General features: G+C 42.7%; 1 protein-coding gene across 15 annotated transcripts in view; it reads right to left on the reverse strand.

The window, feature by feature from the left end:
* Positions 1-25,350, reverse strand: part of MICAL3 (microtubule associated monooxygenase, calponin and LIM domain containing 3) — a 252,360-nt gene that overhangs the window by 221,380 nt on the left and 5,630 nt on the right. For 14 of the 15 annotated variants that reach the window (XR_010917670.1, XM_067536323.1, XM_067536319.1 and 11 more), the window contains exon 1: positions 5,011-5,360. The exons of the other annotated variant lie outside the window; for it this stretch is intronic. The gene's annotated coding sequence lies outside the window, so the exon portion shown is untranslated. Of the gene's footprint in view, positions 1-5,010; positions 5,361-25,350 lie in introns of those variants that run through there. 15 annotated transcript variants of the gene reach the window in all.

Here is a 25,350-nt window from a genome sequence, read left to right on the forward strand (position 1 = left end):
AGAGTTTTAGCTGTGTGGATGGATAGGAAAGGCCATATCTTAGAGATGTTATGCAGAAAAAATGGGGAGCATTTAGACACAGCCTAGATGTGAGGATCTAGAGAAAGGGTTGAGTTGAAGGTTATAGGCCTCAGTGACAGGGATGATGGTGAAAACATTTTTCCTCGATTTCTCATCGGTTCCCCTGGAAATGAAATTAAGTTTCTAGCTTTTTCTTTCTGACACAACTGCTCATCTGATTGGAGCATCCAGAATATACGTCCAGCCAAACTAGAGCAGCGAAAGTGTGAAATCCACCCCACATCCTTCTTGTCTCAATGAAATGCTCCACTTTGAACCATCTGAATGCCAATATTATTAAGCAACTGCTTCCTAAGGAAAACTAGAGCTTTAATTTCATGTACTAGTTAGGGTTGATCCTCACAACTCTACCCAATATTTTCAAATGGAGATAATGCCAAGATTTTAGAGGAGAAAAGAAAGATTGGTGATAATTGGGTTTGGTAGCAAAAAGACACTGAGAAACATTTGATTATTAAATCTTTTGTCTATGAAATACAGTTTCCACCCTACAGTTTATTCTCTTTTTCCTTTCACCTGCATCTCTCCCAACTCTGCGGTGTTTTGGGTCCTCCTCGCCAAGTACCCCAACAGTAACAGAGCATCACAATGTTTATTATTGCAGCTGGAGAATTGCTGTAGACAGAAGAGGCAGAATGAAAACAGTTGTGATCATGACAGCGTTCTGCATGGAAGGAGAGATCTTTCTCTGTTCCTCACTCACCCAAAACCTGTCTGCTGAAAGGATGGATGGTGGAAATGAGGCGTCTATGCAAATCTACTTCTCACCTTGCCTCCATTGTTCTGAGTCCTCCTCCCCACTAAATAATTCTAGTAGTCTAGTGCGTGTATCTGCTGCTGATCACAGTTTTCCCCAACAGCAGCATAATGAAACTGACCCAATTTGTTTATAGTTTTGCTGCTGAACAGAAGGTTCTGAACAGCAACTCTAGAACTGAACAACATTCTCCTTCATTTCACTTTGCTGCTTCTTAGCAAGTCTAGGTGAAGCTGCACAGGCACTGATACTGTCTGGTGCCGTGTGCAGACTTATGAAGACAAAACTGTATTGGTTTACATTCAGCTCATGTAAGAGAATTAACCATCCAAACATAAGAGCTGGAAACATTTTTCCTCCTTAAATGAAAGCTTAGATTCTTTCCACTTTGACAGAAGTAGATGGCAGTCACCCAGGAAAATCTTCCTCCTTTTAGACTTGGGTGAGTACACCGCTAAGCTACATCTACACTGGAAAAACGTGGCCTCATAGAAGCAGCAGCTCTACTGTAAAAACATGTTTTGACCACCATGTTATCAGAGTTAGATGACATGGTGATCAAATGCCTCAGCTCTGTCTATGTCATAGCTGCCACTGATGGTACCACCAATGGAGGTGCACTGCTGGTCAGTTACACACCCCCAAAATAACATCCTATAACTATCAAAATGTTATGGGAGGCTTTCCTAACTCCCACAAAGTAGGGATCTAGTCCCACTATTAATGTGTCTCTAGATAAAGCTAGAGAGAGAGCCCCAGCTATTGCACTGAAGGAGTATCTGCAGGACAGCAGAAGCATAGACAAATGGGACCATAACACAACAACTTGATTAGGTGAATTAATGTGTGAGACTATCACAACATGCTAGAAAAATGTTTTAAAATCCTGCAAGTCAGTAACACTCAACATAACTTTTTTCTGGTCAGAACTTTCTCTAAACAGAAAATCCAACATCTGCTCTGTATTACCATTTGTTTTACAACAACTCAAACATTCCCACAACACAAGTAATAATGTACTTGTCTTCATCAAAAGGGACTTGCATAATAACTAAAATTTCTCTAGTGATACATGTGCGTAAAACTCCTGAGAGTTTGGGGAGAAAAAGGTTAAGACTAGCACACTAAATGGAAAATTTGAAACTCACAGGAGACAGGGAAGTTTAGGATGAAATGTCATCCTGACCTCACCAATTTGTGCTTAGGTTTGCACCAAGTATATACAATCACATAGTGTTTACAGAGGCAACAAATGCCTGGGCTTATTTATGAACAGGACTTGTATTCAAATTTATTGAAATTCAGAGTCAACTTTTAATGCATTTGAATTCCAAATTATGAATATCATCAGTTATTTGGGTAATATAACTAACTACTTGATATAGGACAAATTGGCATTTGTTCCTTTAACTTTTTTATTCAATTTTAAAAGTGAACAAAGATTTTAGAATTAACTACAAGTCTATTTGTGTATTTCAACTATAGTATTCTAGAGAACCAATAAACGTAATTTAATAGATTTGAGTTCATCTGTTTCTTCAAGATAAGTGCTTTAGAAAGCTGCAATTCTGAAAATGCAAGCTAAATATAGTTTAAGTATCTACTTTCTGGCTACAGTGTGAAATCTTCACTTGGCGCTGTGGATGAATGTATAGTGGATGTTTTCCCCCCTAGATTAAAGGGACATGTCAACTCCAATTTGACTCCAACTGTAGCTTTTGTGCAAACAAGTTTTTACAAAACATAAGGCCAACAGAAATAATCCTATGATCTAAAATAATTAGTTCCCATGAAAAGTTATTTTTAACAAATAAATGTGTCCCCACAGGATTTGCAACCCAAGCACAATACCAGAAGGTGTCAGTGAAAATAAACACTGAAACTGGCTTCACTGATTTTCATTTTTCAAGCTGAGAGAAAAACTGATGTATAAATTAACAGCATAACTAGTGAAAAATAAATTTCATTTTTAAAACTCTTTCAATTTTTATGTCATCAAGTTTTCTTGTAATATGTTTTAAAAAAAAAGCTTTGTGCAGTATACAATTTTTAACTTGAGTGTTCCTTTACAGTTTCCATTTTAATTACTAAGCAAACTAAGAGTTAATATTCATTGATAACCTTAGCTGAGAACTTCCAAACTTCTGCATATTTAAGTTTTGCATAATGTTCTCTCAGGTGTTTTTATAAATGGGGAATAATTTAGAAGCCTAAACATAACTTAGTGAAGTCTACAATTGAAGAACAGGGTTTTCAGCTATATATTTAATTTCCTTGGCTTTTGGTGATTTCAATCTTTGCATGTTATCAAAGTAAATGATGCTTCTTAAAGTGAAAGACCAAGCTAGCAGAAGAGACCACAAAAGCTGCCTCTGTTAATGCCTGTGTTTGGCTGAACTATAAGACATGGTACTATGGATTGACAAACATTAAATGGGTCTCTGGATGAGATAAGAAGAGCCACAGAATGATATTGATACAATAGAAATATATTAATATACCTTTTTGTTATGAAAAAAGTTGCCAGTGCAGAAGTAAATTTTCAAACATTTATTTGTTAAAAATGATAATATCGCAACTAGCATCCTGGGCCAACAGCCTGCAAAATTCAAACTTCTGACCACAGAAAATGTAATATTAGAAACTGGGTTTTATAATAGAAAGCATGAAACAACTCTATAGCAATGTAATAAACTCTACTGCAATACTTATTTGCTGGAAGTTAAAATGCAATCACTATAATAAACCTGAATCAGTAATAAAGGTGCTTAGAAGATGGAGCATGCCAGGAGGAGGCATCTACTTGACTGAGAATCCATATAAGCACCACAAAAGATAAACGTGTCTGTTAATCTTGGAAGTGCCCTGTAATACATTGTGGCTGTCCAACAGGAAGAAATTTGGATAGCCTAAGGGGAATATACTGCATGCAGCAGGAAGAACTTGGTCCGCTAACTCAAAACAATATCCTTCAGAGATGTCTTTCTCCCACAATGAATTGGCAGAGCAAAGTAGTGTTTCCTCCCCAACTTCGTTTCAGGGGTTAACCTGTAGCCACCAAATTTGTACCCATGTAAGGACAAATATAATCAGATTTCCTTCAGCATTTCTCTCGCTCCCAAATACACATGGCAAGGTGAAAGATCAGGCAAGGGGCATGCTACTGAACAAAACTACACAAGCTTGCAAGTCAGGAAGGTTCCCCTCGCCGTATACTGGAAGGGCTCCCAAGCGCCTCCTGACCATTAAAACATTATGGCCTCATCCCCACTAGAGTCTGAGCTGAGGAGGCAGGTGAAGGAGATCACAGCCGCAAATTTCAGGGGTTTGCTCAGTTCCAGATTTCTGACACAAGCTAACCACCATCATTTCCCTGCCAAAGCCCGCTTCCCAAGTTGGGCAGGCTGCCCACGCACAGCGTGAACTGGGCCCCCCTCAGACCTTTCGCTGGGATGAACTGAGAGAGCATTTCCTCCTCCCTGCAGGCCACTCTCTTAGTGGCCTGCCCGCTGGGCCATTTCCCATGATGGTTTCACTCAAGCCCTCACAAGCACCCGCGTCCCCCAGCTCGCAGGGAAGGGTGGATGGGGGGCTCGGATCCGCTCCCGCCCGTCAGCGCTGGGAACAGGCGACGAACCCGCCCCCGGCACCTTCCAGCTCGGTTCCCCCAAGGCACTAGGGCAGGTCCCCGGTTTCCCGGCCGGGCCCCGCACCTCGAGCCGCCCGCCGGGGCAAGCGCTCGCCCTGCGCGGCGCCTTCTCCAAGGGCGGGCGCTGCTGCGGCTGCTGCGCCAGCCCGGCACATGCCAACGCACTGCGGGACCGCGCGCAGCCTGGCTGCGGGCAGAGCTATCGCCGCCGCCACCCCTGCCGGGAGTAGCTGAGGGGAGGGGGGGGGAGCGCCTCCAGCCGCCTCCTCCGCTTTGCCGGGGCTGGCACGGGAGACCCCGCCTGACCCGCACAGAGTCACCGGGAAGCGGCACCGCCGCCAGCAGCAGCAGCAGCCCGCCGCTTCCCAGGCTGCACCGGGAGCGGGGGGGTGCCCGGGGGCACCGGGAAGGGGAAAAGCGGGGGGGTGCCGGCCCGGCTGGCGGGCCCCAGGAAGGGGGGGCGGGGAAGAGCGGAGGGGGCGAGGGGTGCCAGCCCGGCTGGCCGAGGAGCTGCCCCACTTGCCTCATGCTGCCGCTCCTGCGCCCGGGCTCCCTGCGCTAAGCCATGTGCGGCAGGGCCATCTCCCCCGCCGGCCCCGCTCCTGCTCCTCCCCTCAGGGCGGGCGGGCTCTGCGCTTCTGGCTCCGGCGGCGGCGGCGCTCGCCCCTTGGCAGCTCCCGGTCCCCAGCGATCCGGGGGGGGCGGGGCAGCGCCTCCTTTCCCACGGCGCCCTAACGGGAGACGCCGCCGTTACTCTGCCCAGGGCGTGCGCGGGGTCGGAGAGCGGCTCTGCCGCGTGCCGGGGCAGCACAGCCAGCCAGCCAGCCCAATGAAACCGGTGTCGGGCGGGGACCGGGGGTGTGTGTCAAAAGATACCCGCTCCCTCCACCCCCTCCGGGGAGGAGTAATGGTACGCTCCCGACGGTTATAACAGGAGAGGGCGGCGATTAGTTGCGATGTGGAGAGGGGCGGAAGGAGGAGAGGCCGGCGGACCAATAGGACCGCAGGAAGGCAGAGCAAAACCTCGCAGCAGGCAATGCGGTAGAGATTTAAAGGGCCAGCGCCCGTTGTTGGGAGGCAGCGGGTCACCTGCCGTTAGAGACCCAGGTGAGCGGGGTCCAGCTGCCTGGAAACGTCACAGCCGCACGGGGCGCGAGGCAGCCCGCGAGGACAGAGTGCAACTTTTAAAGGCGGGGGGGCGCCAGTCCACCCGTTCCCCCAGCCAGAGCTGAGGGCTGATCACTGCTCACTACCCCTCGCTCTTGGACACCCGCGGGTCAGTTTCAGCTGAAAGATCCTCAGCCACTTCACACCCCCTCTGCACCCAGCTCTCCCTGGGGCTCAGCACAGCCCACGCCTCTCACTGGGGCAGGAGGGCCGTCAGTAGCCCCCCAGGCACACACCAGCTGAGACAGAAGCGTCACCAGTATGAGCAACAGGAACACCTCAGTCCCCCCCGGCTGTCACTGACATTTTCTGTGGCTTTGGGCAAATCACAAACGGTATTGCCATTCCCCGCTCTGTAAAATAGGGATAATTCTTAGCTGCCTCCTCAGATGAGTGGGAAGGTTCCCTAATTTTTGTAAAGTCCAAGCCCTTGGGACATGGAAAACACTTTAAGAATTGTAAATATTGTTATGCTGCAGGTTGGGGGAAAGATCATTGAAGCTAGTGGGTATAACAGCCACCCTCCATTCAGCATAAATATAAAAAACAATTCATCTCCTTTATGGAATAGATAGCTGAAACAATAGGAGCCGCTGCCCAAACCACAGGCCCCCTAGAAAGAGTTAAGCTATAGGGTCTGAGGGGTTTACCTAGGATGTGAATGCAAATGCAGGGGCCTGGGCACTGTTTGGTGGAGTTGTTGTCAAGACAGAAGGAGAAGAAACACTATAGAAGCAGAACAAAGGCAACAAGGAAGCCCCCGAGTCAGCTGGAGAAGCACTTATCCTAGGACCTTGAGAAAAAGCTAAGAGAAACAATTTTTAGGAAGAATGCCAGATGAAAAGAGGCTTGGAACTGTGAACAAAGAATGTCTTCTGTTACTTCTTTCCTATTGTGTTCAGAACAGCACTTTGGACATTCTTTGTAAACAAACAGGACTGCATCACAGAAATACCTGATTCCATCATCAATTTCTCCTAATGGAGCTACTGCTTAGGTCAAAGGAGTTAACAATATCATTACGGGAAGGGCAGAGTAATTTAAAGAATAGGAATTTATAATAAGTGTAAGGGGAGCTTTAACACTAATGGGGTATTTTAGGTTTCATGTTAGCCTTTCTACCATCAATCACCCCCCACTATTCCAATACCCCTTTTATTTCCAAACCCCTTATCACCTCAAAACCTAACCCAAGCAGAGTTTTACCCCAAAAAGGGAAATATGCCAGAGACTCCATGAAGTCAACTAGAGACTTCACTATTCCTACTGAGTTTACATGGAAGATGCTCAGATAGTGTTGTGATGGGTAGCAGTATAAAGCAGAGACAAATGGATAGATACCATTCAGAACAGGTAGACAAAGTGAACTGCAATGAACACATTGCATGTTGGAGATTGTTGCTATAGTGGGGTGGGACAATCTATCAAGCAGTGTGTGAACAATTTCCAAATGGCTAGCTACATCCTTGTATGACAGCAGATAGAGGAGGCTCTTTAGCTGATCTATACTTGGCTCAGTCCACCCTATTTAGTGACAAGGCTCATGAGCATAGAAATTAGATTCATTGGTTGGAATCTCTTAAGAGCTGCAGCATTCTGACTAAGCTTATATGTAGACAAATGTGTCAAAATGTCTGTCCTTCAGAGATGTCTTCTGCTATGGGGAAAGGCAAGCAGTTGTCCCCTTTCAGACTTCTCATAAATTTATATGTCTTTTGCTTCCCCACCCCACCCATCCCCAGACTGTGCAGGATATATAACACAGCATTCTATATGCTAACACAGCTTTGCCCCCACCCCAGATTATTTCTGAAATAACCCCTCCACTTACCTGAACAGATGTGCATACACATACACACAAATGACATTAACAGAGTGATTCAAATGGATATTTCAGTCTTGCAAGTCAATTCAGGATCACTGATGTGGTCTTTGCTAGGAGGCAGCAGTTTGCATTAGTACTGATAACTAGATCATCAATGTGTCCCTTCCTGAAAAGATGCTGTCCTCTTACAGCATAGTGCAGATTTAGGATATCCCAGATTATTAAAAGATGCAGGAAGGGAGAGGCAGGGGACAGGGTTTACACATGGGAGAGACGGAATACAAATTTAATAATGCTCTCAGAAGCATAAGCATATAGTAGCTTCAGTGATTAATGATAAGTGCTCTGTATTTGAGCAGTCAGACCGGGCTTTCAGTCTGATAGTAATCTTTGTAAAATGCTAACAGAGACATGAACAATTCCAATTAGAGATTAAGTAGTATCTAGACTCCAGCATGAAGCCGCCTATGAAATCTACAGAAAGGGTTACACTTCTTGCTTTGATACCTTTTAATTTGGCAGGTCTGAGAGTCCTGTGATAGGGTTATTTGCACCATTATGCTGTCACATCCCCTGCATTATAAGAGGGAAGGTTTAAAATGAAGTGAAATGAAGCTACTCTAGTTCCCTTGCATTTCTTTTTTTTAAATCTATATATAGAAACAAATCCTTACATTTATTTACCCTATTAATCAGAGAAGCTATCAAAGGTTCATACAATCCAGCTACTGTAGTCCTTTAGGAGGAAATTATAGTAAACAAGGCAAGTTACAAAAGAAAGTCCAGTACAGGTTCTGGTATGTCCATGATACTGAAGTTGTTTTTGCAGTGAAGAACTGGCAAGGGATACAAGTGAGATTTCCTTCCACATACCTTCCAGCACCCATATCATGCCAGGTACCTGACCCACTTCTGTGGTAGTTTATAATCTCATCAAGTAACAAGAGCAGCAAATTCTAATTTCTAAAGATATTGTCCCACAGCAGTGTCTCTACTTCTGGAGTTTGAAAGCAAGTGAAAACAAGTACATCTTAAACTCAGTTTGAAATAGGAAGGTGATTAGGGACATAGCTGATATCACTTAGACAAGGAATTACTTCAAGCAGATGCACAGTGGATGAAAGAGCAGACAACTCAAAGTGACTAATTTTTTACTCTGAAGATAAGAGACATCTGATGTTGACCTAAGATGGGGAACAGATGCGTGAGAGAAGTCACTTTGGTCCCCAACTATTTTTGAAGAAGTTTAAACTATTAGCATAATTTACACCACATGCAAATGTACATAGCTGCATCTCAACCATAAATATTGTGAGTTTATAATTGCCTCAGAGATCACCCTTGATTTATTCATAGTTTTTACTGTCCTATTTTATTTCACCCTTTATCAGAGCGGACTTGCATCTAGGATGGCTTATATTGCATAGATCATGGAACTCACTCCCACATAGTACACGTTTTAGTCTGCCCACTTTTACAAACCTAAATCTTTTTAAAATGTGTTTTTACTATGATCACTTTTGGGCTCCATATTTACTATCTCTCCCCTTGTAATGTCCTGAGGACATCCTTTCCAAGTTCTTGATCAAGATTTTGGAAGTCAGAAGAAAAGGCTGTGACCCACAAAGAATCCTAGAGCATGCTAGGACAGAACTACGGAAATTTAGTCAGTGCTATGTGAATATTCATATAGTGCCGACATCATCAACAAAGCACAGTTATTTTCTTCAATGAAGAGTCTCAGTGCTTAGATTTTAGGAGGTCTCAGTAACTTGGGACAAACCACGTACCTCTTTTCTCCTTTATTCTCGTATTTGGACTCACTTAATTGGTTTTGTTTCTTGCCTTTTTAAGTGGTGAGTTTTTTAATAGTATTTTCTTCAACAAAATTTTCAATAAGATGAACCAGATCATGCCCATTTATGCTCAAGGAAAGGAAATTATTGATTAACAGAATATGTTATGGGGCTGATCCTCCTCTCACAGCAGGGTAATGCCATTGACTTCAATGAACTGATTTCTGATTTACACCGAGGTAAGTGAGAAGAGATTCTAGAACCTATTTTAATAATGCAGAACTCTTCATGTTACCAAACAAGCACATGGAGCAGGGGATGTGCAATGTGATAAAGAACAGAATTTGTTTCCTGCCTTGTGCTAGCCCCAGTGGGAGATGTGAGATACTCATCATGGTGGCTTAATATATCTAGCTGCCTTGCAAAGAGCAAACAACAGGCAGTGCTGGAGGGTTTAATGCATTTTCTGTATGTATAAACTATAGAAGAATTGGAAGCTGCTATTAAAGCAAAGACAGCATGAGACAGACACACAACATCAAAGCACCATTATATCACCTGAATATGTCCCCCGTCATCTCCTCTAGGCAATGCTCATTCTTAAGCGCCACTGAATTTACATTGGTGCCCTGTAGGAGGTCTTAATTTAACTGGAATGTACTTAATGGTGGGTATTATCTTATTTTATTAATGTCATACAGAACCCTGAGTGCCTTGGTAAAGGGGCACTTTTATAAACAGTTATTTTGTTGTAGTAAAAGTATTATGCACACAAATCAACGTGCCCTGTAACCACTATGAGATCTGATGACCGCTAACCAGTACACAAGTGAAGCTGAAGAATGGCATGTGATCAAATCCAGCAACAAACTCCTATGGCTGCTGCCTTCTACACCAGTTGCAGCTGATTAGTTACAATGCTCATCAATAAAGTTTTGTGACGTTCAGGAGATAATTGAGTGAGCAAACAATATGCTATATGTATGCAGCCATGTCAGTCCCAGAATATTAGCAAGACAAGGTAGGTGAGGTAATATCTTCTATTAGACCAACTTCTACTGGTAAAACAGACATGCTTTTGAGCTACACAGAGCTCTTCCTCAGGTCTGGGAAAGGTATTAAGAGTGTCATAGCTAAATACAAGGTGGATTGTTTTGCATAAGTAATTAGCACATATTCTAAGGGACCATTCAAGGTGAAGTGGCCTGTTAAACACCCTTGTAGTCATAGGACAAAAAGGGGGGTTAGTAGCTTACAGATTGTTGTAATAAACCATAAATTCAGTGTCTTTATTAAGACCATGATTTTTGGTGTTGAGCAGAGTTATGAATTTAAGTGTTGTGCAGGTTTCCTTTGAGGATGAGGACTGACAGGTAAGATACAGACTGATGATCACTTTGTGAAAAGTGTTCACCCACAGGTGATATCATGTTTTTGCCTTTTATCACTTTCCTGTGACAATTCATTCCAGAGCTTAGTGATTGTCTGATTTCTCCATGTAGTTGGTATTGGGGCATTTAGTGCACTGGATGAGGTACACCATTTGTGATAGGCATATGTACAGCCTATGGATCTTGAAAGGTATGTTATGGGGAGTGCTGATCATTGTAGCAGTAGAGATATGTCTGCAGTTTGTGCCTCTGTTTTTCTGGCAGGGTCTGATACTGCTTTGAGTTAGTGTGTCCTGGTCCAAGGGCAGCTTGCTTCTGATGATCAGCTTGGAGAGGTTGTGAGGCTGTTTGAAGGCCAAAAGGTAGGTAGGTGCGTGTGTGTGGGTGGACGGGGGTGAAGGGGGAGAGTGTATGTGTGAGGAAATGCACCACAAAACTAATGATGTACCTGAGATTCACTAATGATATTTTCATTTGGACAGATGACAAACTCTCTCATACATTTCCACCACAACTTCAACCACCACCACCCATCCATTCAACTCTCACTGGAGCACTCGCACACCAACATCAACTTCCTCGACAGCTTCAACAGTGGAACCTTACAGACAACTATATATGAGAAACCCATGGATCACCACACCTACCTTCATAGATCCAGTAACCACCCCAAACACACCAAGAAATCTGTTGCCTACAGCCAGACACCCAGATATCACAGAATATGCTCAGAGGAGAAAGTCCAGGAGATACACCTTAACACACTCAAAACTGCCTTCACCAAACAAGGACACTCCCCCAGAGAAGTCGATCGTATCATGGAATAGGCCACCCAAATACCCCGAGATAACCTGCTTCAATACAGAAATAAACCCACCTCCAACTGCACATCCTAGTTGTCACATGCCACCCCACCCTAAAACCTACATGGAGGATCATCAAAGTACAACCCATACTCAATGGGGACCCCATCCTGAAAGAAATTTTTCCTGAACCCCCTCTTCTGGCCTTCAAATAGGCCTCCCAACCTCATCATTAGAAGCAAGCTGCCCACTGACCAGGACATACCAACTCAAAGCAGCACCAGACCCTCCCAGAATAACAGATGCAAAAATCTGCACACATCTCCACTGCTATGGTGATCAATACCCTCCACAATACACCTTTTAAGTTTCATGGATCCTACACATGCCTATCACAACATGTGGTAGATGTCATCCAGTGTACTAAATGCCCCAATAACAACTATGTGAGTGAAACCAGACAATCACTGAAGAGCTCTGTGTAACTCGAATGCTTGTCTCTCTCACCAACAGAAGCTGGTCCAGTAAAATATATTATCTTACACAATATGCTCTAATATTGTGTCTCTAATATGCTAAATGATTTGATAAGCAACATCACATAGGAGATCAGATTGTGTCTGAGAGTTCCATAAAATATGAGGCTGAAGGAACCACCTATTTGGCATCTTCATTGATCAAGTTCATTTTACTAATCATTTTACTAGCTATAATCTTTATAAATTATGCTATTTAATCCCTGCCTCCATCCCACCCCCCTCCTCAAACCACCACCATTCTCACACACTTAATATAACAGAAAATAAATTGCTTGTAATACTCTATTAAAAGAAAACCACTATCTCAAGCTATTTGAAATCAGTTTGGAGTCAAGGTTTGAAAAATCTATTTATCCACTCATCAGAGAAAAGCAGAAAACTTTTCTAGCAAATTGGGGGAGTAAAAAGCCAAGCCATCAGTTCCTCTAAAATTTAACTTTTCATTTTTAAAAAATGATGTTCCTAGCCTTTCTGGCTAAGACAGTAAGCTTCCAAACAAACTAATGAGGTGCAGCCTTCTTGAGTCTGCATAGAGACATAGCTGATGCCCTTACTGTTTGTAGCTTTCCTAAGCAGCAGCGGTGGTGAACAAGGTACTCACTCATCACTTTCACTTCTGATACTCAGGACTGTAGGCTGCTGAGAAACTGATAAGAAACATGCCAATTTCACACTGATATTGCAGAAAGCTCTGAATAGCAAGAGATAAAGGAACTAGAACAGTTCACTAGGTGGACAACAAAAACAATGGCTGGGAAAAGGGGAAAATATTCCTCCTTCTCCTCAAAAGCCCTACCCAGAAAATAGGGGGAGAAGTAGACTAGTCCAGATGATTTGGCTTGATACTTCATTACTTTTTATGTCTAATTTGGGTACTCTTGTATATGTTAGGTATTGCAAGAGCAGCCAAAGCCATAGGATAAAGTGCTTTTAACAAATCAAAATAAACAAACATGGAGATAAAGCACCACCTCACGAACCGCAAATATAGCACCAACAGCACATAAGGCAGTCAGTACATAGAATAACAGAAATTAGAAAGCATGGCATTCCTCTCCCCAATAGGGTTAGAAAGACTGGCTGAGAAGCAAAGATTAATGTAACTAAACAGTTTTGTCTTGGATAAAACTAGTGGGGGAAGTGACCAAGGTTCAGGAAGTCATCTGGAGTTACCGACTCTGTAGGCTATAGTAAGGATGTACATGGTTTGGCATTAAAGCCTGCAAAGTCTAAGTGTTTTGCTTGTTTATTTTACCCCTTTAACAGGGCATATAATGTGGTAAGTTTTTAAAGCCCCTGCTACTGGTAACAACTGTCTGGAAATAACCAGCAATTGTCTGGATTCTAAAACAAGCCTGAAACTTTTCTTCAAACTCTTACTTACCTATGGATAGATTTCACTTTAAGAAAGGTCTCTGAGCCTGGTTAAGAGCAGCTAGTAATGACCCCACTACTTCAATAACACTTAGGATTTTAAGATCCCTAAAAGAGGGAAAGTACTCTGCTTTGCCCTTTTATTGCACTTGACAAGTGGCCTAGTTAGAGGAAAGGCTCCACCTGTGTTCCATCCAGGGTTTACCCTAGTTAGAGAGGGAGCAATAAAAAAGACCTACAAAATAGACAAAGTTGATTTATATTGAGGGGATTTGATCCTGGGAATTTAGGACTAGTCACATGAAAATATCATCTATGTTGTTTTGTATGGAGTTTCAAGTGCTGTGGGTATGTTTGCTGTTTCTAATTGATTTGTGGCTTCACCAGCAAAGTGTTTTTCATTAAAGCATTGTGTTTAGCCACCTTATGTCTTCCTCCCCCACAACTCAGAACATCTGGAAAGTGTTTTAGATTATAAGATCTTTGGGACAGAGACCATTTCGTCCTATGTGTTTCTTAATTGCTCAATGTAAATTACCCAGCACTACTTAAATGCAAGTAGTGATCCTGCAAAGAGGGGACTCCTGTGCTCATGCAGAGCCCACCTGACTTCAGTGTGGATGCAGGTGGTCTACCCATGCAGAGTCCACTGAAGGATTGGAACCTCTGTTAGCATTACAGATATAAATAATCTCTACTCCCACAGTTAGACATAACCATCTACAAATATTTGAAAGATGTAGAAGCCCACGAAGGGAGAGGAGCTGTTTAGGATGTTCCAAGGGATTGTAGTTAGGACTAGAGGGATGAGTAAAAAGAACTTTCAGGTGACCCAGAAAAATCTCCGAGGGTTGAGGTCTATTTCATTGGCATAATCTCCCAAAGGAAGTGGTGGAAGCTCCATCGTTTATGTGATTTAAAATAGACAAAACAGAATATAGTGTAAGGAATCATCTTGCTCTGGTTCCTGGGGGATGGGCAAATGAATGAATAATTCATTTCTGATTTCTATTATTCTACTGTAGTAGACCAATACCCACATGCCAACATTCACACAGACACATCTTTATGCAATTTACACAGTGAGGGGGTGTATTCTGTCCCTCGTTGTGTGGGGAATTTACACATTAGCATTAACAGAAGCTATGTGCATAAATTTCCCTTCTGTGGCTGGATTGTGTAGATCTATTAGTATCTGGCTTTCCTGGGGGATCGGAACCAGTATGTTTCTAAATAATCTGATCTGCATGTAGGCTGTGATACTTTCAACCCTTTTTTGTGAGAATGTAATCCATTGTCCTTCAACTGTGATATCCAACCATGCCTTGAGAATCTTCTGTCACCTTAAATCCCTGCCAGCAGCACCGCACAACCACAGTCTAATAGTCCTAATGAGATTACAGCTACAGATGTCCCACTGCTGCCATCTGGCCAAGGAACAGAACAAAAGCCAAATTCAGCTGGGGAAAAATCCCTTTAGCTCTCACCCAAGCAGACTGTAGCATGACAGGGATTTCAAGACCCATAGTGCACTAGCTCTCCTTGGTTTCTTTTCCTTTTTAAATGAAGCAGCATGTCCTTCTTGCAGCATGCTAGATTCTATTAATTTTACAGGGAAAAAATAAAATCTAAGATGCTGTTCTACACAACAGGAATCTTTACAGATCCCTAAATCTTAGTCACACTAGACATGTCTTCCCTGCCTCCATATATACATGTATGACTTTGAGACAATCAGTGTGCTCCGCTGGAGTAGCATGGATCTACTTTCGTATAACAGTGTTTCCACTGGAAAAGGACACAGCTTTGGAGTTACTTGTAACCTTACTTATAGGGTTACTGGCCAAGTGGATAAGGAAGAAGCAGTAGATCTGCTATTTCTTGATTTTAGTAATGCTTTTGACGCAGTCCCACATGACATTCTCATAAGCAAACTAGGGAAATATAGTCTAGATAAAACTACTATGGGTGCAAAACTGGTTGAAAGTCCATACTCAAAGAGTAGTTACCAATGATTTGCTGTCAGACTGGGAGGGGGTATCTAGTGGGGCTCCACATGGGTCAGTTCTGGGTATGCTACTATTCGATATCTTTATTAATGACTTGGATAATAGAATGGAGAATACACTTATCAAAGTCTGAAATCAAGAAGATGAACTTCACTAGCGACGAGAGCAAAGTACTTCAAATCAGCCAGGTCTACGCTACAGACCTATATGGGTATAACTATGTCGCTTAGGAGTGTGAAAAATCCACATGCCTTAGTGATGTAGTTATACAAACCTACCCTTTGTGTAGACAGCGCTATGTTGACAGGAGAGCTTCTTCCGCTGACATAGCAACTGCCTCTCAGGGAGGTGGATTATCTACGCCGACAGGAGAAGCTTCTCCTGTTGGTGTAGTAGCGTCTTCTCTACAGCACTTCAGCTGTAGTGTTGTTCATGAAGATAAGCCCTTAGGAAGGAAAAATCAAATAAATTATTACAAAATGGAGAATAACTGACCAAATGGTAGCATTGCTGAAAAGGATCGCGGGTTGTAGAGGATCACAAATTGAATGAAAGTCAACAATGGGATGCAGCTGCAAAAAAAGGCTAATATAACTCTGGGGTTTACTAACAGGAATGTTGAATATAAGACATGAGAGGTAATTGTCCTGCTCTATTTGGCACTGGTGAGGCCTTGGCTGGAGTAGTGCATCCAATTCTGGGAGTCACATTTTAGAAAAGATGTGGACAAACTGGAAAGTGTCCAGAGGAGAGAAACAAAAATGATACAAGGTTTAGAAAACCTGACCTATGAGGAGAGGTTAAAAAAACTGGGCGTTTGGTCTGAGAAAAGAAGACTAAGGTGGGACCTGATAACAATCTTTAAATATACTGAGAGCTGCTATGAAGTGGACAGTGATCAATTGTTTCCCACGTCCGTGAAAGTAGCACAAGAAGTAATGTGCTTAATCTGCAGCAAGGGAAATTTAAGTTAGATATTACGAAAATCTTTCTAACTATAAGAATAGGTAAGCTCTGGAATAGGCTTCTAATGGATGTTGTGGAATCCCCATCATTGGAGGCTTTTAATAACAGGTTGGATGAACACCTGTCAGTAATGGACTAAGTCAGTGGCTCTCAACCTTTCCAGACTACTGTACCCCTTTCAGAAGTCTGATTTGTTTTGCATACCCCCAAGTTTCACCTCCCTTAAAAACTACTTGCTTATGAAATCAGACATAAAAATACAAGAGTCACAGCACACTACTACTAAAACATTGCTTACTTTCTCCTTTTTACCACATAATTATAAAATAAATCAATTGGAATGTAAATATTACACTTACATTTCAGTGTATAGTATACAGAGCAGTATAAACAAGTAATTGTCTGTATGAAATTTTAGTTTGTACTGACTTCACTAGTGCTTTTTATGTAGCCTGTTGTAAAACTAGGCAAATATCTAGATGAGTGGATGTACCCCCTTGAAGAATTCTGCATACCCTCGGGGTACAACATACCTGGTTGAGAACCACTGGTCTAAATGTACTTGTTCTTGCCTCAGCACAGGGAGCTGGATATTAGATGACCTCTTGAGGTCCCTTCTAGCCCTACGTTTCTGTGATCATACTACTGCAGACCAAAGGCAACCCTTTCTGCTTTAGTCCAATCAAAAACTGGTGTATTTGTTGCATAAGTTCTTTGATCTCAAGAGACTCAAACAAATACATTTATATAACAGAGGCTGGAAGCAGGAATCCAAACACTCCAGTTTTTGGATTCTACTGCACTCACTGGCAGGCAGTATAAATCCTGGCACTCATGCACTGGTGTTTGGATCTTGTAGTTCCGAGTGCAAATCCCAGCACTGATCCGCTTGTGTTCACCTCTCACTGGGCTCTCTCACAGGTAGAGAGTATAGGGAGTACACAGATACTGGTGGGTAGATCCTGTAGGAATCAGTGGGCTAGGAATGTAAATCCTGGTAATAGTGCCCTGTAGATTTTATGTGAAGCAAATTAAGAAAGCTAGGTTAACAAAGAAAAATGTTTCTTCTGAAAAGAAGAAAACCCTGAATCTTGCAGTTAACAGACAATAAATCCTGTTATCCTCTGACACTGTAAAATGTAATCTGGATCAATACTCACACAGCACGAATGTAATAGACGCCTCCTCACGCATTAAATTCCTCTCTGAAGGGTACAGTGCTCACAATTCAATAGCCTCAACTCCAAATTAGGGCTCACTCCTCTGCTCAAACGCTGATTCTGCACAGGCTCATCTTTGGAAACCCTGCACAACCTATTTCGTTCTCTTCATCACAGGGGGCACAGGATCATTAAAAACAAGTGGGATCTAAGGTGCTCATCTCCTCACATAAGCCCTTCCTAGAGCATCTCTGCTAGGTCTTGCAGAGAAGATGTGATGATGTCCTGGCTGCCTGTCGTCATCGTTGTCCTAGCAACAGAGATGTGGTCTCTTGTGGTATGGTAACACAGAGGCAATAGCAGGATAGAAAATACTGCAGACCCCTCTTCTGAAGCATTCTCAGAGCCCCCTCCATATATAATCTACATATTAAAAATACTTTTATTTTCCTATAAATCCTCCCCCACAACACACACACTTTAGTTACTCAATTTGCCAGGATCTAGCATGTCCCTGTCAATCCTGTTTCTATGGTATGAAAAACCTGACATACCCCTGAGAGAGCTGATCATTTCCTTTGGGAAACACTGCTGTCATCTGACAACAGAGAAATCTTGCTTTGGAAAACATCTGCACAGCAACACAAGCTCGCCGATCTCTGAAGAGGTGTTAGCAGGAAGGGATGCAGCTTTGGTTCCTTGAACAAGGGAGGAGCAGATGAATTAACATTTGTGACAGTGAAAGAAAATACAAGAGCCAGAGTATTTTCCTAGTATCTCTGCCAGTGACACAAAGAAAGCAACACAGTAAGACTGTCTCCACAACTATAGGGAATCTATAACCCATGTTTGCCAGAGTCTATTTGCCACTGTCCTCTGAACTGAATAGTCTTGAAAGTACCCTTTTAGTATTTTAAACAAGATATATTTTTCCTCCTTGTTCTAAAGATGTCCATTACAAAAGTGTCACAGATATTACAAGTCATTTTAATGTCACTGTTCACAGTGCCACCTGCTGGCAGAGGCTGAGACAGCAGCCGCTGTGAAATAGATCAACAGTTTCTAAACCATTCTCTACAGTATCTCATGTTGGGGAAAAAATAGGACTGCAGGAGCTGGCGTTGTTTTCTGGACAATGAACAATCTTGAATACCCAGCATATTTTGAAGTCTTGTCTGGATTCCTGAAAGCAAAACCTTGGATTGTGAATCAATAAAATTTGTTTTCAAGTCAGACTATTTCTTTTATCTCATTGCCTTATTAAACCTCTAGTACTAGTTCTACATTACTTTCTTCATTATTCTTTCCTAATGGCAACTTCTTCTTCTAGTGGACTAGATTTCCTCCCTCAGAACACCAGTAATGAACACAGCTCTTTTTTTTTTCCCTAGGTGGGAGGAAAGATAGGGAAAGAGGGGGAAAAAAAATCTGCTTTCCTTTGACAAAGTTCATTCCCCTCACTTTTATGTCAGATTGTGTAAACTCTCTGTCTGCCTCTAACAGCAGTCAGTCAGCAACTTCTTGGATGGGGACAAGTGGCAGGATTCCAAAGTATGACTGTTTCTGTCACTACAAAGGGCTCGATGGCCTTTTGCCCCACGGTGGCGAGGAGCAGTGTGTGTGCGTGTGTGTGTGGGGGGAGGGAAAGACTTACTCAGAACGGTATTGCTGACCCTCCGGATTAAAAAATCACGAGTCAAGCCCCCCAAAATCATGAGCTTGGCTTAAAAATCATGAGATTTTAAAAAGCAATAAAATTTGGGGTTTTTTATTTGCCTGATTTTTGAGCCTTTAGGGTTCGTGTTTTCTAGCTTTTCTCCGAAACCACGAGGGCTAGAAACATAATGTGTTTAAAATGAAAGTTGAGATTCTCATGTAATTACATGATCCTGGAACCTGGGACTTCAAGATAAAACACCAAATACTGAGAGACTTGTGACAAAATTGCTGGAGTTGGCAATGCTGGGTTACCACTGCAAAGCAAGTAAGTTCTTCCAGAGCTGGTTCTAGTAAACCTGAGGGCCCCTATGCCATTTGATGGCTTCCCCACCACTCCTCCAGATGGTCTGTGTGAAATGAGTTGGTGGTCTCCATTCATTCCTACTAGATATGTGCCATGTCACAAAAACTCACACTAGGACTGGCATTATATCGCCCCCTTTTTGGTAGTCTTACAATAGTGGAATAGGAATAGGAACTCCTCTCTCAGCCCTCGGAAGGGGAGGTGCTAGAAGGTACATTTAATTAAACCTCATCCATCTTGCTGACGCCCCATGGAATGTTGTGACTGTGCTGATGGGAAAGGCCCGCTGCCTCTGTGAATATAAAAGCTTTCCAAATAAAGCTGCCCCCTAGCTAAGGCTGTCTTGAGCAGGAGAGGTTCTCAGGGTTTGAGGGCAGCCAGGCGTCGTGACTGTGGCTGGCCCGCTGGGCACTGTGAGACTGTTTCCTTCTGCTGCTGTCTCCTAGCAGCCGCAGGAAGCTCGGGAGATGTTTAATGGGATCAGGAGGCCTCCTTTGCTCCATCACTCACCAAGCAGGGTATAAAAATGACAGCAGCTAATGGGCAGCGGCTTTCTCATCAGCTGCCTCATCAGGGTGATTTCATGAGCAAAAGGCTGCAATGGCTAAGGACTGGAATTGACACAGACTACTGGATCTACGCCAGCCCAGAAAAAGCACATCCCTGTGCATGCACACTTCACTCCTCCCGCCACATACAAATCAAGAGCTACAGTAAATATACATTCATGGAACTACACAGGCTGCATACATAGAGCTGGAAGGTTAGAGGCACTCGATATTTTTTTCTCTCCCCATCTTTTTCTCCTTAGTATTAGGAGGCTTCTGGAACTTGAACATGAATATCATTCATCCACTTCATGTCCAAATCACATTCCTAGCTATGAAGGTCTGTCACAAAAAGGAATGGCTGTTCGGAGTTAGTAGAGGCTAGAGAGAGCAGTAAAGACTTCTTAAAAAATAAGTTGGTAAATTGGGCAGCATGGGAAATACTTGTAAGGATGTGTCTTGTTTGAGGATCAAGGTGACAGAAGTGACTGGTGTGTATGGGGGAGCAGACTGGGTGACCTGATGGGGAGGAGTGAAAGGGGGTATGTTTATGTGTGAGGAGGAAGGGAGTGTGAATGTTTGTAAGGGGAGTGAGAATAGGAGGAGAATGCGCATGTTTGTATGAATCATAGAAGTTAGAGTTACAGATGGGGGGAAAAATTAGGCCTCTTTTCCATTCTTCTACTCAGCCAATGAAGAAGTTTTCAAATAGCATATCACTTAAAGACACTAACTTAAAGTCTATACTAAAATGTATCTTACATATTTCTAATGCAGTGGTTCCCAACCTGTGGCCTGGGGACCAAAAGTGGCCCACGGGGGTTTTCAAAGTGGCCTGCCACTTCTGTCTGGCTGCTGTGGGGGGGAAGAGGGCTGCTGGTGGAGCAGCCAGGACTCATCATGCTTGAGCAGGGGCAAGACTCTAAAAATCAGTGCCTTCCGGTTTGGCCTGCACATAGCAGGCCACCCACCATGACTTAGCTGCCAGGCCACGTGCTTCAGTATGTAGTGACAGTCACTCATCTACACGAGTGCTTTGTCTGTGAGAGTGTGACATACTGTGAGTAATATGTAGATGTAAAGTAGCGGATGTAAAAATGAGCACACTAACATCAAAATGTTTACTTTAAATATGTAGTGATTTGTAGTCCTTAATGGTGTATATGTCAATACATTTTTTATGAGTTGATAGACTGGTGGCCCTTTAGGGTTGTAAAAATGATATTTGTGGCCCTCGAGCCAGAAAGGTTGGGAACCACTGTTCTAATGTGTGTATCATCTTACTATCCAAGCATCACACACAATTATCTAGATATATTACATCCACTCTGCTATCTTCACCCACCAATTTGGTAATTCTGTCAAAAAAGAGAAAACTTGTGAGGCAAGCCTTGTTTTTTACAAACCCATATTACTTTTTGCTCATGATGTTGTTATCCTCTTGATAATTCTTTTTCCTTTTAACACATGTTCCTTTTATTAGGTTTTGAAGTTAGGTTTATCAGATAGTTATTACCAGAGCTGTTCTTTTCGCTTTTATATTTTATATTTACTCATCTTTCTTTTGAAATCCTCAGGCACACCTGTTCCTAATTTTTCAAAACCGATTATTGATTATCTTTGAAATCCATTAGAATTCCACTGGCACTATAAGAAGCAATATCATCTGGATGCAGTGATTTGCATGTTTAATTTTTCTAAATATTTCTTTACCTGCATTTCATAGGTAGATTAGAAACATCTTTGTTACTTCTTAAATTGTTCACAACTCTTACTGTTGTTAAAGACAGATTTTTAAAAAGTAGCTCAGCAATTGTATAACTATAAATAATTCAGTCCACCCTCCTTCTCCACCCCCACTCTTAATTTATTAATGGATTTTCTTTCTATGCAGTATTTTTCTCTCCTCCACCCTATATATATGTATGTGCTGTATAGAATTGCTGCTTAGACATAACCTTAAGAGTCCTTCTTTATTTAAATGTGGGTGTAATGTGCAGTCCTTATCCTGCCAAATCTCCCATTGATTTTAATGTGAGTTTTTCCCAAATAAGATCAGAATAAAGACTTTAGAGTTTGGTCCTATCTCTGTAAATAGGGAACAGAACAAATAATTGTGTGTGGTGCAGAATGATAAAGTGTGCACAGGGTGAGCGTAGGGGAAGTTTTTAAGAGTGGCATGAAAGGATGGTTTTGTATGTTCAGAAGAGCAAGATGGAGAGTGGGGGGGGAGCAGGCTGAGAGATGGTCTGCTATTATGGAGGAGCTGGGTAAGGGAAAGCTTTTATGTGTTTACACTCATGTTAACACTGATTTTTTTAACTTGAAATAATTGGAGAGTGGAACCTCTCTCTCTCTCTTTTTCCCCTCTCTCTCTGTCATCATGCAGCTGTGCAAATATTTTATCATGTGATTCTGGAAGCACAACACTGAAAGCCTCTGATTTGAATCATGCCAAGAGGAAAATGCTCTGAACAAAAGGCTAAAGCCTGGGCTAGACCCAGCTACCAGGATCCTCCATCCCCGGCAGAGTTTGCACGGGTGAGGGGAAATAAATAAATAAAAGAGAGAGAAGCCATACCGCTTTCACTGCTTGCACTGTAAACATCAGTCACCCTAATGGGTGGGGAGATAGAGACCTCACATCTTCTGCCTTCATGATGTGGCAAGACCAACAAAGTCCCTGACAAATCACAACTGTATTCAAGGAAGTTAACTCTGTCCACAAAGCCATCCGCATGTATTGGACCTACTTAAAATGCCCAGTTCATAGGCTACAGGTAAACTGAAGAACTGACTTACTGGACACTGGCAAGCCAGTAAGTCACAGAATTTCTTTGAATCTGGAAAACCACTCCTGGCAGGTTGGTTTGAGGTTCCTGTTGTCTGGCATGAGGCTGATCTTCCTCCAGGAAGCCTGAGTGATCACTAGGAACTGACCCAGATCATTCCCTCTTAAACTCTCTGAGGAGTTTACCCTTTGTGCAGCATGCATAAAAATGTGGGCAGTGAGTGATTATGAAAAAGTAAGCATACTGTGACAGAATCTGGTGGATGGCGATTCTCTGTTGAAGAATCCCATATCCTTACTTCTGGGGGATGTGTAAGCCTATCACAAATCAATTCACTAATGATATTCTGAGGCTTCCCATGTTTTCCATGCTGGTTTAGTGGCTCTGTCACACTGCCCATACCTAATGCTGGGCCAGCCTCTGCTCTTCCATAAGAGCTGTCATCCTGGAACAGATAATGCTCCATCTTGTACAGTATCCTAACTGTGACTAATACTGGCTTCTCCACAGGAAAGTGTAAAGCCCCAATAAATGCACCTTATTCTGCACTTCACCACAAATATGGGGGGAAATTTCTTCTTGGCCAGTTAAGATTCTATGCACTGAAGCAGGAGCTCAATGGTCCGTACAATTTTTATTCAAGCTAGTATAACTGCAGATGCTAGTCAAACACTAAAACTCTTCTAGAATATCACTATGCTATATGCCTCAATAATATCATGTAGCATGGAATTCCACAAATAGTTATTCAAATTGCAATGATGTCTACCATGTTCTAGGTCCAGTCTTCTTCCTTTCCAATAGAGCAGGGTCAGTAATTTTCATCTCTGTTCACATGAAGGCTCTCACACTTGAAAATTGGACTACTCTTTAATTGTCTGAATTAATTAACAGTAATCAGTTAATGTTTGTACAGTGCTTTGAATAGGTAAAGTGCTACATAAATGTTAGGTATTGATTATTTTTAGATTATTATTTATTTTACTGTTGTTCTCTGACTTTTTTCTGCTTTTACAGCCATTGGCTAGTGTGAAGTCAGTGATGGCCCAGCAATTCATTCAGTCTACACTCAGCAGCCAGGCACACCTGAGCCCACCATCATACTGTGGCTTCTAAATGTTTCAGAGCTACAGATCCTCTGGCACAGTTAGGTGTCCTTCCACAGAGCTTAAAGCTGCAGTAAAGACCTTGTGCCCAATATTGACTAATAGCATTTCCATCCTGCAGCCAGGCTCCGATTCCAGCCCCCCTGCAGCTATCCACTTACAGCATCTGCACCTTGGTGATAACAGATGGGGAGCTCTGCTCACTCACTGTGACAGCAGAACCCAGGGCTGATTGCAGTCCTTTCTCTGAAAGGAGTTCTATCAGCGAATCCTGTCCTGAAACAAATTATAACCCTGTTGGTACCAGGGAGCTTTCTGTACTACCGGGATCCTGTCTAATAGGACTCTAAGGTTATGTCTAAGCAGCAATCCAATACAGCACATATAGAGAGGGTGGAGGAGAGAAATATTTAGAAAAAGTAAACATATGCAAATCCCTACATCCAGATGATATTGAGTCTTATAGTGCCAGTGGAATTCTAATAGATTTCATGTAGATTTAGCCAGCCCAGCTTTGATCTAGCTAGCTTGAATACACAACAAGCCGTGATTATTCACCAGAGAGCTGAGACACTGCTGTTTAAATCCTTTCCCCATAGCAGGTAGAGTGGGAAATTGAACCAGTAAGCCACATACCAGGTGAGTGCCCTACCCACTGGGCTAAAGGTTGTAAGGGAGGGCTACTTCCTCCCCTGATGGGCCATTTCATGTGGAGTTAGGCAGGCACCTAAGCCATTTCTTCCAAGAATGGCTTAGGCGTCTAAGCCACCTAAGTCCAGGAGAGAGGTTCCTGACTGTGGATCACAAGCAGAAATAGGTGCCTCTCTGCAGCCTGGACATAGGCACCAAACTCCCTGAGGTGGGTGGGGCTTACCATAGCCCTCTTGTCGACATCTCCCATTGGCTAGCGGAGGCGACTCCCTGCCTAGAGTGCTGCTGGCTTTTGTGGATCCCATTCTCAGGCACCTATGTCTTTCCACATGTTGCACAGGGAGCCTAGACACCTAACCCAGGCTTTGGGGAGCCCTATGATTTTCAAAGCATCTAAAAGTTAGTTGTTGCAATCCTGCATGTTGCAATGCCTAAGTCCCTTTATGGATCTGGGCCCTGAGGCCTAATTTTCAGAGGTGATGAGCACCCACAATTCCAATTGAAGTCAACTGGCTCCATATTTATTGTCTCTGCAGATCAAATGTGCTCAATTTACAAATAAAAAATGTGGGTTTGTTTTAACTGCCATCTCTACTAACTCTGTCTAGGATATCAGACTCAAGCAAAATTATTTCCTTCTTATTCACAATCACAAGTAATAAATTGTTGTGTGGCTAAACTAGGCCCTCAATGGGGCCCTCAATGCATTTATT

The sequence above is a fragment of the Emydura macquarii genome, unplaced genomic scaffold, assembly GCF_026122565.2.
Source record: "Emydura macquarii macquarii isolate MOO-44397 ecotype Brisbane River unplaced genomic scaffold, CSIRO-AGI_Emac_v2 contig_3530, whole genome shotgun sequence".
NCBI lineage: Eukaryota > Metazoa > Chordata > Testudines > Chelidae > Emydura > Emydura macquarii.